At 36.1% G+C, this 19685-nt stretch overlaps 1 pseudogene; it reads right to left on the reverse strand.

Annotated features, from left to right (window-relative positions):
• Positions 1-1080: 1080 nt before the first annotated feature.
• LOC126634267 (periodic tryptophan protein 2-like) lies at positions 1081-7202 on the reverse strand (annotated as a pseudogene).
• Positions 7203-19685: the final 12483 nt, after the last annotated feature.

Genomic DNA, 19685 nt, shown 5'->3' on the forward strand with positions numbered 1-19685 from the left:
TTTTCACATATTTGGATAGTATGTGTCGATACGAACGCATGGGGGCAAACGGAATGAAATTTGGAGCTAGAATGAAAGATTGTACGAGGCTCAGCTTTTTTTTGGTTGCTGAAAGATTACAAATATGTGGGATTATGTATCACTAGAGTTAATAAACCTAATTTTATTATGTCAAGAGTAATAAAACTCGCTTTTTTATTCATCTCCTTTCGTCCTCCTGCAATATATCTGGTTTTCATGTGAGAATTGGGTTTGAGTTAGTTGTTCTGGTGCCTAGGATTGGATGAGAATGGGTGTGACCTTCACATGCGCTTTTCCCATCCTTCGGAGGGTCCCGAGACCACCCAGGTTCCTATGTGGATCTGCCCGTGCCTACACACCTTTGTTTATTTCCCTCCTCTAAAATAAGATGTCAGCCAACAACTTTCATTACTGGAGTGAAAATCAAACCTGATTGCAAACAAAGAAATGCTTTTTCATAAGCATCAAGAAAAAAAAAATTAATTGAAGATTTAGGGAAATTATAACAACTATAGTTGCTATCCAATTTATTTATGATTTTTCATTATTCTGTTTTTTATAAGCGATAAAAGGAGGGGGTGTGCTTAGCTTCACAATAAGCTAGCAATAATATGGTTCAAATTTGCCTTTGGCGAGAATCGAACCTAAGACCTCTCACTTACCACTAAATGGCCTGGTGGTGCTTTAAATCTTGACGGAGCCACTATTTCCGGAGTCAAAGCTAAAGGTCTAATAGAGGGCCTAATGTTTGCTCTTAGAAAGGGTGTGTCGAAGATCATGGTGGAAGGCGATTCCAAGCTAGTCATCCAGGCTATGCAAGGAGTGTGCTCGGTTTCGTGGAATCTAGAGCATACCATTGAAGATATTAAATGGATGGTGACCAAATTTAGCATTATCTCTTAGACCCATATCTTTAGAGAGGCAAACTTTGTTGTTGATGCCTTTGCTCGTCAGGGCTTCTAATAACTGGTTGTCATATGTGGGAGCATCATGTTCCTCCTTTTGCTTTAGATGCTTTTCATTTTAATTCTGTTGGGAACGGTTATTAGGGTCGGACAATGTTTCAAAACAAATCTACTTCTAACTATCTGAGAGACAACATTAACTGATGCCACTAGTACATGAGCCTGCGATGATTGCAAGACCATCCTGCACGGATGATGCCGACAAACTGCAGTTCTTGTCTCAGAGTCCCAATTTCACAGCTCAAGTATTTTCCAACATCTCAATACAGCGACGAGGGTTCCCAAACCAAGCAAGCTGATTTTACACATTGCAATGAAAATAGTAATCTTTTACTCTGAAAATTTTGTCGAGGTGTTTAGCAGCGTTGCAACATTTTTCATTTCCCTGAGCTTGCTTAACGTAAATATTGAAGCATATATTCATTGGAAGAACATGTCTCTTTCAAATCCTGATGTGTTCTTGTTATTGCCGTCTGTAGGGATTTTAAAGCAGGAAGCAGCTTTCTAGAGTTTTGTTGAATAGAGTTACCATGAACTTTGCAGAGCTCCTGCAAGACAAAACATACGCAAACCATCAGTGAGATCCTGCTATGAAAACAATGCTACTGTAACGCGTTCACAGCATCTGAACTCAGTAGAAACGGAAGCCAATAAAAGTACCTGACACCACCGAAGTATGAACTCCAAATGTTGGCGACTTTCTAACAGATCTGCAAATGCCTCAATTAACCTTTGCAAATATCTGTACGGAATTGATGAGACGACAGCAGGGATGTCTATCGGACTAACCTTGAAAATACACTTTTTAATTAGACTGTCTTCGTGTAATCTGAGACTAAGGATTAAAGCCTTGCTCAATTTATCTTCATTGAGTGCAGCATCAACAGCCTGCAGAACAATGTAATCAGGAAACAAATGAAAAGAAAACAAAATTGAAGGTAGAAATATACAAAAACTAAAAAAATTAGTGCCATTTTAACAAAGGGTCTCACTATTAGTATTTACCTCCAAATTTTCTCGCAAGCCTTCCAATCATGAATTCATTAATATCCATTATAAACCTTGTATACAATCTATATCTCTCTCTCCTCCCCATCCACTCCCCCTGCCACCGTCATCCAGTAGCTCTCCCCCGAAGTACTGGTTTGGTACTGAGGTACTTTTATAAAAAGTGGGCATAAAAAAAACCTGAGCTCAAAAAGGTGTTTGATAAACACTTAAAAACAGCTTATTTTCACAGTTTTTGGTGGCCAAGAAACCGGAGGGAAAAGAGTGCAATCAATGGGAGAGGAAGGAGGAGGATATGGGGGTGAGATGACCAGAGGGGAAGGGGTGATGTGTAAAACTCTTATGTGAATGACAATGAGTTATGCCGAGAATAATGGAGAACTAAGACGACTTGACTTACAAGTCATGGATACGCTTAAGGATTCTCGGAGGCCTAGTGTTACAAATATATTGGAGTCGTAATAAGTATCATGGTAGGACTAATTGATTTGATAGTATTTGGGTGAATATCCTTTATGATAATAGGGAGGAATTGATTGAAACCCTAGCTATAAAACTAATTTTCACAGCACAACAAAAGCAGTTTTTTTTCAAAGCACAGCAATACCAAACCAGCCCTAACTTTGGAACAGAGGCACCTTTGTTCCAGGTGCCCATGGGCCTCCTCTAGGTTCAAAGGTGGACGGTCTACCTAGTTTTTCTTCAATTAAGTTTATGTTTTTATCAGACAAATATTGATGTTTAATTCGAGCAATTGTATTATGGTGGCATACTGAGTTTTAACAAAACAAAGCTTTAAAAATGTTTGATGGGTAATCTGAGTAGAGGGAATTTTGTAATATTTCAAAGTTTCACCAAGTACCTCAGGTGTGACATCTATGTCAAGATCAGTTGGGTCAAAGATAAAGGAATCATCAATTGAATAAACTAGAACTCCCTCTGTTGTTGCTGCTGAGAAGCTCCGACCAGTGGGGCAATTCTCAAGCATTTTGTTCTAACAACCAGCCTTCCATGGTTAGGCATGGATCCTGGTAAATCATAACCCAACTTTCCCTGGGTTTGCTTGTCAACACCGTCTTCTATATATCGTCAATTAAATCCAGTGGTCCAGCATCTGTCATATTCTTTGAGTTTAAGAAGTCAAGAACTCCATCCAAAGATACATTGTGAGTTATTTGAAACCTCCGCAGCAACACCTGCGAAAATAAATTCACTACATCAATAGACCTAAAAACTTTGAGGTTTGAACATAATGAAGAAGTGGAGTTCCTCTACAAGTTAGTTTTAGAGGAATACAATGGTACCCAGTGACGCAGACAGGAGATGTACCCAATCACCGATACATATACAATACAGACAAGGAAAATTATATACACCCTAACTTCTCTTTTCCCAACTTACATGGCATTCTCACACTGGAATTAAAAACATTGTTGTTTTACCAATGCAATGATATATTTCTCAACTGTGGGAAAAAAAAAAAAGCATTGGGAGAAAAAAGTTGGTGTATTTTCTAAAGAATGAGTTTAGATGATTGATGTAGAAACAAGCAGATTGTAGCAGGTTTAAGGCCAGAAAAAATCTACCAAAGAGCATATGCATACAAGACGTCAAAAGAAATAAGCATACAGAAGTTAGAAAAAAACGCCTATTATTTCAAAAATGATATACAACAAGCTGCTTAAAGTTCATCCTAAACTCGAATGAAATGGAGTATTCAGGTAACCATGGAAGTTGCACAGCCCTAATCAAAGTTCTCATTAGATGTTTGATGTTCTGAATATGTGACTTATACTTGGAGAAATCTTAATTCATTGGGACACTGGCCAAGAGGTGGAAAGTTGTACAGCTCTTTTAATAAACCTCATCACATTTTGGCTATAGTTGCAATAAATCAAAGTAAATAACAGTATCTTATGTAAGAATGTGTAGACCCAACTGTTAATGAAAATATAGCTCATGCTTTTCCAAGCAGTTTCTTCAAGCATAAAAAAGATGCAAGAGGTGTGAGTGCATAACTGCATATAGCTTGATGTTAAGGTCTTGATGTGCCAGCCAGAAAACGAAACAGCAACAGAAAATGCAAAAAATGAAAGCTTGAGAAACATCATCGAGTGTGAATCATGCTGTTCAAAGCTTGCCCATGTAAGAAACTAACCTGATCAGCAACATCATACATGCAGATGTATTTGCTACTTCCTCCAGCTAATATGTAACTCCCATCAGCTGAATAACATAAAGTTGTAAAGAATTTTCCTGAACTTGAGTTGGCAGCTGATCTACAATCTGTCATAAGACGACCTCCAGAAATATCCCTACGGCCCTCAATGGTATTCATTAATAAACCATCAATTGGGTCCCAGAAATGAATTTGACCATCTAATGTGCTGCTAGCCAACTGCTTTCCATCAGGGTGGTAAACCAGTGTAAGAACATCATGTGTATGAGTAATTGTTTCAACAGCACCTTTTCAATCAAAAACATCCCACAACCAAACTGTTCTGTCCCATGATGATGAAGCTAAAGTTGCCTACATGTGGAAGAAAAACAACGCATCAAGCTCCAACAGCTATCAACGTTAAACCTTGCAAATAAACTTTGGTTGCATGAGAAAATAAAAACAATATACATAAAGAAAACACCTTAAATCATAAATAGGAACCAACTCTATAAAAGTATATGCATCTGCAACAGCCCAAGTAAGCATTATAGAAGCATGTGCATTTATAATAAACCAACACAACAATTATACCAGCAGAACAATCAAATATAATATAAGTAAACTCACATTTGTAGGAGAAAACATCAAACCATGAACAGGACCTTCATGGCCGCTAAGAATATCCAACAGGCGGCTTGTCTTCATCGACCAAACAAAGATCTATTGTACATAACATTAAGAAAATTCAGGAAACAGAAATAAAATGAAGCATTAATTCAAAAAGCCGTGATCAAAGGGGCAATATACCTCAAAGGAATCAAGGGTTCCAGCACAAATCACTTCACCACTCTGATCTGCTGCCAGTGAAACAAACTGCCTAGTTTCAGGGGTGGTAAATGTTCTAAAATTTCAATAATGGTACAAATCCCATGCATGAACAGTCCCATCCAGAGAGGCACTTAGGAGACTATGGCTGTTAGCCATAAAGTGTAGTGCAGTGATGGCATTAGTGTGCTCAGAGAATGTTATAAAGCAGAACCCTGATGAAACAATCCAGACCTGCATAAGAAAAAGAGTAAACTCTCTAGGTATGATAGTCCATAATTCCATTTTGTACAAAATATTAATAATCCGCACATTGGCAAGTTGAATGTAATTATGAAAGCGGAAATAGAAAATGGGTGTGGTAATGCAACAATACATCACAAATCCACAAACTGTCATGCATTATTAAACTCACTAGACAATTCTATAGTACATATATCACCAATTATCATATGATCTAGTGGCACCCAATCTCCACTTTCTTGTAGAATATCCTAAGATAAACTCAAATGGACAACAATTGTTGACTATAAAAAAATCATTCGTTATGAGAATCATAAGACAAGGGTGAGGTAATGCATAGTCATCGTAACATACAAGTAATATGACCTACAGTACAAAAGTATTCTAAGTTGCATCTTTGACAGTCAGTTATGAAATCAGTCATCATTTATTAAAGGCAACACATGCTACAACCGAAACAAATGGATTAAATAAAAAGGGTTAGTATTACACTGAAGAAAAACCCACAAAAAAGACAATATATGAATCTTCAGATAACAGCTAACAAATTACTTCCTCATTCTTCAATCATAAATGCGTACATATATAGCTAAGATGCTTGAACTACAAAGTTGCATGGAACTACACAGCTAAGTCCTCTAAATAAAAAGCTTCCCATTCTAAAAACTCATATACCTTAGACTTTGTTATCATCTGGTCCAGTGGCTAACAGTTGCGAATCTGGTGAATAAGCAAGACAATTCACATCGAAGTAATGCCCGTGCTGCTTCAATATATAACTCTCTGACTTCCACTCCCACACAAGCAACTGTCCAAGTTTCGCACACCCAAACGTTAGCCAATTACCAAGTTCATTAAAAACTGCCGTTGTAATTTTCTCTCTTGATATTGACAACAAGTGCAAGCACACAAAATCAGGCATTTGATACAACCCAAATACACCATTTGAGAACCCAACAACCAACATATTAAGGCCCCTATGATAATCACAAGCGGTCAACTTCGTCTGGGACTGCAAAAAATTGTTCTTCCCCAATAACTCCCATTTCCTGTTTCGCAATTACCCACCTTCTTCATCCAAGTCACCTTCTCTGCCCTCATAACCCTTTCTCTTCTTCACATCACCACTTCCAACACCTTCAACTTCATCATCACCATCCCTATTTGGTGTACCTGGTGAGGCCGGCTCTTTAACGTCCGTTCCATCAGATTCACCTTCATTGTCACTCAAACCCCAACTAAACACATAACAATCACGGGTAACCGTATAAACATTGCATACCTTATTCGTGTTCTTATCAATTCCAAAAAAAACACCCACAACTGTATCTCTATGACCCAAAAACATAAATGCCTTCTTTTTAACCCCACCCGGTTTCAATTTTTTCATACAAAACAACCTAGCAGTCAAATCTTTCGACCCGACAAGCAAATAATTCGAGTCTGGGCTCCAATCCAATGACACAACCTTATCATCACAATCAGCAAAAGTCCTAACAAATTCAAACGGAAAAAAACTCTTTCTTAAAGCCAGGAGAGCGCCAAATTTGGACCAACTTACCGGTGGACACCGCAATAAACGCCCCGTTCGGGCTGAATTCGAGGGCATTGATGGGGTTTTTGAAGGAAATGCGGTGAAGCACCACACGCTGGCGGAGGTTGATGAAGAGGCATCGGCGGCTGTCGTCGACTGTGAGGAGAAAGACCCCGTCAGGCGAGGCGGCGATTCGGGAGATGTTGGAGGAAGATTGGACAGGTAGAGTTGTGGTTTGGGATTTGATGAGGTCGGTGAGGGAGACTCTGTTACCGACCGGTGAGATTAGCTCAGTGTTATTGGTGATTACGGCGTTGCCTCCTCGGTACGAGCTCCGAGGAGGTTCTGGAACCTGTAGTTCATTGCTTTTTCACAGTTCTGGTAGCCAAGAAAATCGCAGGACTAAAATGAGCAGAATTTTCTCGGCAACCAACCAGACTTTCCAGAGCTTAAGGTTTAGCTAGGGTTTATGCGAAGTTAAATTTACAATTTGGGTCCCGTATTTCATGTAAATTTTCATTTTGCCCTCTGATAATTTCAGCTTGGGTTTTTATGACAATGATCCATGAAATTGACCATCACAATTAAAATTGTCTCATAAATTAATGTGGTTCTTCTGTCATAATTATGTTAAAAGTTCTGTTAAATGCTGATGTGGCATATAAATGGGCCCCACAAGATTTATAAGTTTTTATCACAAATTGTCTCTGAAATTGATCTACATCATCAAGATGGTCCTTAAAATTGAAAATCGATCAATGTAGTCCTTGAAAGTAAGTGTTGCAAATCAATATAATCATTCCGCCACAATTCTGTCAAAAAATAAATTTTTTTATGCTGATGTGGGTTTAATAATTAATTAAAAAAGTTGTCTAAATACTTTTTTGCACAATGGGATTTTTTTTTTCTTATAGTAGGGCCCAATTCGAAGAGAGATCCCTTCCATAAATTCTTAAAGGCACAAGGCTTAACCAATGTCTAAGGGGGGTGTGGAAATAGTTTTCAACCAACAATAGATGCACCTTGGTTGTAACCTCATTATCTCAAGGCAAACCTCGCCCTTTTTTGCATCACCAAACCATCAGGAAAGTGTCGAACAAGCTCTTCGAGATTCAGGTTGTGAGGATGTTGATTGCCTAAATGTTCACAGTGATGTCTCAAAAGTCATTGCGAATTGGCCAAGCCGTTACCACAGGTGATCTCGATTCAGGTTCAATTCGATGAAGGATGTTAAAGTGTGTAAGGATGGGTGTATTGAGATTGTTTTTAGAGAATAAAGAGCGAAGGGGGTAGAGAAATGTGGACTGGGATCAGACGTGATTGTAGGATTGGGTTTTTGGGTTGACAATTTTTTTATTAACTATTAAATTATTAAACCTATTTGTAATTTTTTTTTTTATAATTTAATTAGACTTGTATGACCCATTTATGTGTCAAATTAGCACATAACAGAATTTTTGATAAACTTGTGACAGAAGGATTACATTGATTTGAGACACTTACTTCTGGGACTACATTGATCAATTTTTAATTTCAATGACCATTTTGATGTCGCATGTCAATTTCATGGATCATTTTAATGTCGCAGGTCAATTTCAAAGACCATTTGTGAGAAGAAAAAAAAAGGATTTAGAGGCCCCGTTTATGTGTCACATCAACAATTAACAGAAATTTTAACATAATTGTGATGGATGGACCACATTGATTTTTGACACCTATTTTCAGATACTACATTGATTGATTTTCAATTTCAGGAACCATCTTGATGGTGAGTATCAATTTCAAGGACCCCTTGTGATAAAAACCGTTTCAGTTTTAACAATTGGGTCTTGATAGAAGGTTTTTTTTCTTCTTTTTTGTTTTTTTGTTTTTTTTGTTTTTTTTCTAGATCTTTGACGATACTTGGGGGACTCACCTATTTATTCATTCTTATTGTGTTAGTAAACAAAGGATATACGAATAATACATATTTCTTATAAATCCATTCCTTGAAAGTAAACATACTAAATGTATATTATGATTATTATCGATTAAGAAGACATTACAAAACAATCATTCTTCTTGGAGGAGGGTTGGTTTGCACAGGAGACTGATTCTGTCATAATGTACTCCTACCTATAGCACCAGGAACCAAAAAAGTCTACCAAGGGAACCTATCCAAAGGAGTGGGTTAAATGATTAACTACAAAAGTTCCAGCAAGGACGACCCTGAGTATTTAGGGGCCCTGTGCAAAACTTAGATGAAGGCCCTCCAATTTTCTGTATTTTCTTTATTATTTTTTACTTTTCAATTTTGTTATCTATAAAATTGAAATATTGCAAGTTAGCTCACCAAAATAAGGTTGTTTGATGGGTAGGGAGTGTTTCTTATCTTCAAAGGTCCTGAGTTTGAAACGTATTGGATGCTTTTTAGTTATCTACTTTTAAGTTTATAAATTTGTAAAAATTAAAAATAGCAAAATAGTACAACAAAGATTCGAACCCAACATATGGGCCAAAAAATAAAAGTCTTAAACCACTAGCACAAGAACCATAATTAGTATTACCATGCACATTTAAATATATATTGCATGCTATATACATTTAATGAAAATTTGGGGGCCTTCCAAATCGGGGGTCATGTCCAATGTCACCTTTTGCACACCCTTATGGTTGACTCTATTTCTAGTGGTAAATTTGTAGAATTACTATGGAGCTTCATGATAAGGAACACTAAAATATAGATAACCAATCGATCTATCTGTGGTGGCTTTGAAGGGGGATCAACTTGTGCAATTGCACAGGCCTCCACCTCCAAAGGGCTCCAAAACTTGGCTAATATATGATTACATTAATCAACTCTAAGATTTAATTTTTTTGCTTCTTGTTTGGGCATAAAGAATGGAGAGAGATAGAGAGATTAAGGTCGTAATATTATTTATTGATGAAGATAAAAGGGTTAATTTAGGTCTTACCATATATTGTTGTTTTTGCAATTTTGATTAGCATTTCTAGTTTCTAGTTTGTAGTTTCTATTTAATCATTCATCATTTTGTTTTACTTCATGGGTTTTTGTACATGACCACTAATGATTTTGTAGGTTGATCACATAATTTTAGTTATAACTTTTATTTTAATTATGATAATAATATATGATCATTTGTTTCCTGTTTAAGTATACTTTTGTGAGATTATGTAATCATTACCTATTTATTGTACAAGAGAAAAAGGGCTGACATACCCCAATTTGGTATCATCAAACTGAGGGTAGGGATGTGCTCGCCATCACCAAAGAGGTGACGAAGCCACAGGTAATAACGTAATATTTGTATGTGACAATAAGAACCAACGGGTTCAATTTAATAAAATAACTAAAAATTATCCTGTAATAAAAAGTTCAGAGAATAGTAGTAGTAAATGCATCAGTAATTGAAAATAGTCATACGATGTGCAAGCATGACCACAAGTTTGGTTACAGTTTATTTCAACTTGATAAAGACAGAAGTAAATCATCCTACCCCGTAGGAGAGACGCACTACTGCCAAGCCCATTCGTCATCGTTTATAGCCGCTTTCGTCTCAATAAAGTGTGAGTGGACCATAATCATTAATTTAGTTAGAAATCATTTCGAACATACTAACCCCCATTTTAGGAAACTCATGTAGTTCAAAACTACATACTAAAACCTAATTAGCTAAATTGACCATCTTTTCATTTGGAATAGTTATTTCTTTAAAGAACTGCTCCACAACTGAAACTCAATGAACAAAATCTTTCATGCATTCACCACCTTCAAAACGAAGAATCTTCTTAACATCTAGTTGAAAAAGTTTGGCTTGAGGTAAATTCTCCAGCTCATTCCCTATCAACAAAAGAGTCTGCAATCACCATAGAAGATCTTTGTTGTGCCACAAATAGCCTTCCTTCCACAATCAACGTTGAATATAGGTTTGTATCTCCCATGATCGATTGCCACTAGAACATGACAAATCTTTGCTCTAATACCAATTGATGCAGCACAAAGCAAAGAGGGATACCAACGTAAACCCCAAAAGAACAAGTTTTTTGGTATTGAGTTTGAAAGAAACTCGAAGGTTAGTTTGAATAATTCTGAATTGCTGAATTATAGTTTGAATAATTCTAAATTGCTGAATTATATTGAGAGTTAAACATCTTAAAAAGGCATAAACATAACCCCTAGGGAAGCTCGGTAGTCTTAGGAAATTAAATGACATGAATTCAAACGAAAATTGAAAAGTCCGAAATTATTACAAATTTTATTTTGTGGTTTTGAAAGTCTAAACGACCTTGTATGGATAAAATCCACCATCCATCACAACAAAGCAGTGATTTTTGAATCTAGACACCATGATCTTCTCCAAAAGGTATCACGAACCCCAAAACGAAGCTCGGACACCAAATATGTAAATTCCCGTTGTGTCATTTTATCTTCCTTCGGTCCATTTCTTAAGCAACCCAAAATCCCAACAAAATATTCTTCTTCCTCTTTTAAAGTCATATTTTGATATTTAACTGGAGCTTTTCTATCATACGTCATTTATTGTCAATTTTAAAGCGCTTATTTTTCTTTACTTTTCTTCATAGAAATTCACCCTGATCTTGTCATACATCATAGGGATATAATGTTAGAACTATGATCCTTACAAAATTTTTATTTTTGAACTTCAGGCCAAAATGATAAGCACTTGAAACTCAGGCTTGAGGTTACCTTAATTAGGACATGAATTAAAAATTATTGGGTAGTTAGTAATACTCACTACCCAAGTAGTGGCAATTACTATTGAATATTATCACCAGTAAAATTTATAAGAAATGAGACAGATATTCTCTGTATACAAGCTGTGCCAATCAATACTAAGTATTACTACCAGTAAAATTATAAGAAATGAGATAGTAATTCTCAGTACATAGGCAGTGCCAATGATATGATATTAACTAGCACTCAAATTAACCCTCTTTTTATCAATTGTAGCAAGTATGTAAGTAGGGATCGTTCGAGGCCGGGGATTAGGAGGGATTGCTAAATCACTTGAAAACTGACTCAAATACGTAAAAACAAGTTTAAAACACTAAACTAGACTCAAAGAATGCAAAACTAAACTTTAAAACACCAAAACAAACCAAAAGACTCAAAACAGCAAATAAACACTCAAAACTGTCTTAAAAACACAATCTGGGCAGTTTTGAACACTAGACACAAACTTGGACGAAAATTGGTTTTAACTTGACCTAAGACACTTAAAAACACAAACTAAAGTGAATTCTAACTACTATGACTCAACAAAGTGAAGGGGGATTGATTTTGGACGAATTTAAAAACAAAACAAACTTTGTAAACTAGACAGATTTTGAAAACGAATTTGATTTAAATGAATGGATGGAAGGCTAGCTAAGGGGTTCATCTCCACACATGTTATACTTGCATTCAAAACGATTTCCAATTGCTTTTCAATAACCTATGAATTCTCAACGCCCCAAGTTAATTAGGTCCGCTTAAATTAACCTTCAGATTTTCCTAACGTTATTGAATTGGATGATTGCATACGACAACCCAAAGCATTCCCCACAAGTCCCCTACATGATTGCATAATAGAGATACAAGCAAGAATCATTAAGTTCTATGAAAACCATAAGCATTGACGAAGCACTTGTTACTATGATTGCATGAAACTTATGCCAAGAATTTACTTAACACGATTGTGATTAACAACCTTTACTACTTTTGAATATAAGTTTATAACGATTAGGTGAAATTCCCTTACATTCTAGCATCAAATTCATGCATGAAAATTAAGCGTGCACTCTCAACCAACATACACAAATCAGTTTTAATTCATATAGATAAGTAAATTGAATCCACGACTTATGAAACGCAATTGAAATTAATCAAATCATATAGCAAGCATAATCATGGTTTCGAATCCCCCCCTAGCCAAGGGGGGGTTTAGTTCCTCATAAGCATAAAACAAAGAGTAATAAGTTTAAACATTGAAATCAAAGGGAAGGAAACACCTAAAACTTCCAGCCACTTGAACTTGCACGGCATGAACTTCCAAGGCTCCTTCTCCTCTTCCTTGCTGCGGCAAAGGACTTTAGGGACAGGTTGGGACTTATATGTATGGGTGGATGAGTATGAACTAAGGTAGAAGTGTTTAGGAAGGGTGGGGGGTGCGGCAAGGTCAGATTGTATGGTGAATGGGAGTGAATTGGTGCGGCAAAGGGTTCTTGTGAATTTCTGGAGTGAATTGTGAATTGTGGTGAGTGGTGAATGTGAAGGGTGCGGCACCATGTATTTATAGGGTCCTAAAAGTCTAGCAAATCAGATTAGGACTTGGAGGATTAAATCCCATCAGGAAAGAGCTTAAAACAATCAGATTTTGGGTAGGAAAGGTCCTCCTAGGTGCGGCAGGAATGGATTAAAGGGATAAGGCTTCTAGATGGCCTTGCAAGGTAAGGAAATCAGGTTTCTAGAAGGCCTAGGGTGCGACACTAAGGGATAAGGATAAGGTTTAGGTGTCCTAAATGGATAAGGTGCCCTAAATGGATAAGGTGCCTTAAATGGATAAGGACTCCTCATTTCACTTGGAAACTTTGTACATTAGGATTAGGAAAGTTTGTCTTTGTCAATCCTTCTTCATCTTGGATTCCTTTTCCTTCTTGGACTTGGAAAACTTCTTTGTTGCTGAAACTTGATGCCATTTGGATTTAACTTTCCTACTTCAAGTAGGAAACCTTGTTTGAGTAGGGAACTTCATCTTCTAGGAATCCCAATTTCACTAGGAAACCTATTTCAACTAGGAATCCTAATTCAGCTAGGATTCCATCTTCAATTAGGGACTTTCCTACTTCAACTAGGAAACCTTGTTCAAGTAGGAAACATCATCTTCAAATCTTCAATTTCGTCCATCCTCATGGCTCCAAGCATATGATCTTCATTCCAAGCTCAAATTTGCTCCAACAGGCTCCAAAATGCACCATTTTGCATACTTTGCCCTTAAAACCTGAAAACACATACAACTAGCTTAAAAGACTACTTTAACTAAGGAAAAACAACGTAAATGCACAAGAACAAACTAACTAAGGCGCATAAATATGCTCCTATCAGCCAACCAGTAAAATTATGAGATATGAGATAATAATTCTCACTAGGCAATGCCAACCAATATTAAGTATTATTACTAACAGAAAAAATTATCAATGAGGGCGATTGTACCACAATAATTTAGTGTAAGATGAGCGATGATACCGCACCACTCAAGTTAGTAGTAGAATTAGAATACATAAATCTTATGTTAGTAGTCAGGAGTTACATCAAATAAGAAAAAAAAATACAAGTGATTAGTAACATGAGGATTAGGAGAACAAATTGAATCCTTGATTAATTGAATTATTGAATAATTTATATGATTATTGATATTGATTGATTGAACTAAATTTTTGTTTATTGAATAATTTATAGGATTATTAGTATTGATTAATTGAATTGTTGGTTTAATTAGTTATTAGTCATATAGTATAGCGTACTCTAGGAATAAAAATCTAAGGCTTTTTTTGTCCATTAGACACTTACATAATGGAACAATACAATAAGAAATAGTGTTAAATCTTCCTTCAAATATTCTAGGTAGTCCTCCTTTGAATATTATGGGTAGTTCTTCAAGTTTTCCGCATAAAGTGATGCCACTGAATTGGATGAAATATTGGCTAATCTTCTTGCAGACCCTGGACATAGACGCCGAATGCTTGATTATCCACCTAATTATCATGAAACAATTCGTAAACACTATCTCCAAAATGATTATTGTCAATTTAAGGACCACATCATGCCAAGAAAAGCTAGCAACAATCGATGTTTTGTCACCCGTTGGTTTGATAATTTTGAGTGGTTGAAATATATTATAGTAAAAGATGCCGCATTTTGTCGTTATTGCTACATTTTTAAGTGTAATTTTGATAAAGTGATGTCTTAACAAGAAATGGTTTATAAATTGGAAGAAAGGACCCAAAAATTTTCTAGATCATGAAGGAGGTGTTGGAAGTCTTCATAATAAAGTTTTACAATAAGCTAGAGATATTTGATGATGTAAAAGCAACATATTGAAATATTTATGCTTAAGCAAACTGATGAAGCTCGCATTAACTATCACACTTTATTGAGTGGCGCACTTGATTGCACAAGATGGCTGTTGCAATAAGGTATGCATTTTCATGGTCATGATGAATCATTGAAATCAAGCAATATGGGTAATTATTTGGAGCTTATGCAATTTTTTGCCGATCACAATGATAAAGTTACGAATGTTGTGTTTGAACTTTGAGAATGCTCAAAAAAAATCTCAAGTATACTTCTTCCGATATTCAAAAAGATCTTGTCCATGTTTGTGCCATGGAAACTATTGATGCAATCATTAAAGATATGGAAGGTACATTTTTTCTCTGTTGGTTGATGGATCATGTGATGTTTAACTAAAGATAGTAGTGGTATTGCATTATGTGAACAAAAGAAGTAATTGAAAGGTTTTTGGGTGTTCAACATGTCTCATTTACAACTAGTAGCTCACTTGAAAAGGCCATTGAGAGATTGTTTGCTACAACAAATTTAAGTATGTCCAAGTTATGGAGACAAGGCTATGATGGAGCTAGTAATATGAGAGGTGAGCTAAATGGTCTTAAAACAAATATTTTGAACAAATATCCTCAAGCATTTTATGTTCATTGTTTTGCATACCAACTTCAATTAGCTCTTGTAGCCGTTGCAAAGGGAAACAAAGATGTTACCACTTTTTTCAACAATGCTAGTAGTTTGGTCAATATTATTAGATCATTGTGCAAGCATCGTGATGCATTTAGAGAGAAACGAAAATAACAAAGTAAGAAACCTCTTGATAATGGTGATCTTGAAATGGGGAAAGGGTTAAATCAAGAAAGTAATCTCATGCGTCCTTGTGATACATGCTGGAACTCACATTATGGTACTATAATTAGTATTATTGTGATGTTTGAAACCATGGTGGAGGTGCTCGAGTGAATTAAAAGTGATGGTAACCAAGATAATTTAGGCAAATGATATAGGTTATTCAAAGACATACAAACTTTTGATTTTGTATTTCACTTTTTTTTTTATGAGACTTATATTGGGAATTACAAATGATTTATCATAAGCATTACAAAAGAAAGATCAAGGTATTGTGAATGCGATGACGTTAATGAAAGTATGCAAGCAAAACTACAATTCTTGAGAGATGATGATTTTGGGGACTTGATTCATGATGTGCAAAATTTTTGTGAGCAAAATGATATTATCGTTCCTAACATGTAGGATTTGCATTTCGTACCCAGAAAATCAAGGCTTAAAACTCCAAGACTCACAAACTTCCATTACTATCGTGTTAACCTCTATTATCAAGTCTTAGATATGCAACTAAAGGAATTGAAATATCGCTTTAATGAAACACCAAGTTGCTTCGTTGTATGGCATGTTCGGTATGAAGATGCATAGTGAATTTTCATCATTGACTAACAAAAAATTGTTCATTTAGCCTAATTTTATCCTCAAGATTTTGATCGTATAGACCTCATGAATCTTTCAATTCAACTTGAGAATTACATTCATGATATGAAGATGCATAGTGAATTTTCATCATTGAAAGGAATTAGTGATCTTGCAAAGGAATTAGTGAAGACCAGAAGGTGTGCAAGCTATAAGTTAGTGTATAAGCTTCTTACATTGATTTTGGTGTTACCAATCACAACCGTTTCGGTGGAGAAAGCTTTTTCTGATATGAAGATTGTGAAAACACCATTGCATAACAAAATGGGAGATCAATGGTTGACTGATAGCACGATTGTTTATATTAAGAGAGATGTATTTACTTTTATTGGTAATAAACCTATTATGCAACGATTTCATGACATGAAACCTCGCCGACAATAATTGTAACTTATTTGTATTGATAAATTATGGACGACACTACTATATAAAATGATTTGGTTGTAACCATTTTTTTTTAACCTTGCACTCTTTTAAATTTGTCCCTCCCCCGACAATTTTTGACTTTGCCATTGAATATAACCTCTTTATATAAGGTTTTCTCCAGATGCAAATTATTATAGTGTATATTGCTATGACCATAAGGATCAATGAAGGCTATACAAGTAGAAAAATGAAAGCCTCACATAATTACCTTATAAGCCTAAAGAGCTACAAAGTCTTCTTTGAATAGTAAAAATTTTATTCACTCACGTGGGTCATCCACATTATAATACTTTATTTTAGGAAGCTACTATCAATTTGTTAGAAATTCATGGGTTAAGTGCCATAAGCATTATTTAGGCTTGCCCACTACGATGGGAATGAATCGAAAGATGATTTTTTAATTTAGTGCAACAAAAGCTTAATAGATGGAATGGGAAATCACTCTCTATGGTTGGAAAGTAAGTGCAACATATGGAAGTTATAAGGTCACTTTGATGTGTGATAGATTATGGTGGGTAAGAATCTAAAAGCAATTTCAACCAAGCTTTATTAGCGAAGCAGCGTTGGAGAATTTTGTCTCTCTCATCTTTCAAAACTTGTTTAGTAGCCCTTATAATGTTTATGCTCCTTGTTGTGAAATTATTAGAAAGGCAGGCCAAAGATCAACTTCCATCAGAGAGGTGGACCAAAAATCCATTTTCGACAACACCGATATTGTCCCCAACTTGTTAACTACCACCTGCACAGTCCGTCAAGTGTTGGGTTTTATTACAAAAGACCTCAGTATTAGTTAAAGTGAGATTTGGATATTTAAACTCTTCTTTTCTTAGAGATGATCTATGTGAGATATTTCAACACTTGCTTGTTGACAACTTCATGTCCACGCACAACAAAATAGTAAACAAATCAATACATAACGTTTAGTTGTGATTGTTGAGGAATTTTCGGTAGGCAAGTAAGGGAATCACAATGCAGGAAATTGACATCTTCATATTGAACAAGTACGGGAACAAGACACTAGTTTTTGAAGAGGAAACCTAAAGCGAAGATGTGGAGAAGATGTGTTAAAAAACAAGGTTGGATTGTATGAATGTGCCCTCTATATGTAGGGTGAGACTAGCCATGTTTTAGAAGAAGCAATCATGGAGGGATTTAGTTCACCTCGAAGAGGGTGCAACCGCAAATAACATGACATTAGAATAGTTATGAAAAACTTGTTGGATTATTAGTGCCCGTTTGTTTGGCTTCACTAAGTTTCGTTGTACTAGACTGGACTAACTCCTAGTGTGGTTCAGTGTTTGTTCTAAGCAGGGACTACTTTTAATGGTATTGCGAGGGACACGCCTTAACAAATACCCTTGTTAGGTGGTCTTAGTGAGATAGACCCCCGCCCATCCAAGAAAATATCCAGACTTAACCTGCTTTATTCCCTTACGTCTGCTTTGCTACTCTGCATCTGCTTCGTTTGACGACTCTGTCGTTGAATCGCTGACCCAACACATAACTCCCCCAACAGGTCCCAAATCACTATGCTCCAACTTTGAGAAGAGTCTAGGTCGGCCGGATATAGAGGTGGGAAGATGACATCGATTTGATTTTTGATACCGTATATGACAAAACCTAAATGACAAAATCGAAGTTATATTCTTAAAAAAGGCTCGACTTGCATCAAACATGCTTTTGGTCTACAATTTCAGCATCCAAAATGCTTAAATTGCCAAACCCAGATTACAAGAAGCTCTGAGAACCCAGATGACAAAAACCCAACCAAAACAAGATTTTAAGTCATTTGGAGCGATCCTGAAGATTGTGGAAAAATGCAGAGGATTTTTCTGAGAATGAATGAAAAGGAATGGACTATGATGATGAGAGAGAAAGTAGAGAGAGAGACATGGAGAGGGAGTTCGACGTGAAGACAAGTGCAAAAGGAGGAGAGCATTTAGGAGAGTGATAAAGAGAAGAGTCTAGAAAAAAGAAAAAAGAAAATAAAAGAAAAGTATAGAATTATTAAAATAAAAGAAAAGGATAGAACTATTTTTTATTATTTTACTATTCTAGTTCATAGTCTGACACTACACCAAACACTTCACTAAGTCAGTCCAGTTTATAACTTGAAGCTAGTCTAGTTCGAGATAGTTTGATGCAACGAACGCGCCCTTACTATCATATGCCTATGCAGCAGACAAAGATCAAGGAATTCATTGAAACCGAGTTCGTTTTCCTTATAGTTAATCATGAGAATATGAGGACATTAAGCTATTAGAAGGCTTGTGTTAGAAGATACATTACGAGACAAGAATTTAAAGCCTAAGGAGATCTTTAATGAATTTGGCTACAGTACTTGCAAGTATTTAGTGCAATTACCATCCGACAGTCAAATATAATCTTTAAATGTAATTACTATTAGATATTCAGAGAGAGGTTATCAACCCATCTCTCAAAATATCTAACATGGTATCTGAGTGGTGAGCAGGTTTAATTGTGGGTCATGTGGGTTTGTGTCGTGTTTATTGTAACACCATGTTTTCGCGCATAATGTCTGCTATGGGATTGGTTGCACATGTAGCCCACTATGTGGTGGTCCCACCATGAGGGGGCATGTTAAATATGAGTTTCACATTGGTGAATTAAGAAAATACAATATATAAGTATATGGATCAACTCTTAATAATAGCGAGACTTTTGTGATAAAACTCTACACTAACAATAGGTGGTTAAGTGTTAAGTTGTGACAATATCGATGTGCTTAAGAAGTGGTCTAGTGGCTCGTCTTTCACAATTATAGTAGGGCCCATCGACCAATTCAATATGGGCCCAAAATTTTATGATGATAACTCTTTATGAGCCCAATAGGGCCCAATAACCAAACCCAATACACAAATGAAAAACACGTGGATGAGTGAGAAAAGTGAGGGACAACGACCGAGAGCAAACTAGAGGTATCGGAGTAGC

The sequence above is a fragment of the Malus sylvestris genome, chromosome 9 (genome assembly GCF_916048215.2).
Source record: "Malus sylvestris chromosome 9, drMalSylv7.2, whole genome shotgun sequence".
Classification (NCBI taxonomy): domain Eukaryota; kingdom Viridiplantae; phylum Streptophyta; class Magnoliopsida; order Rosales; family Rosaceae; genus Malus; species Malus sylvestris.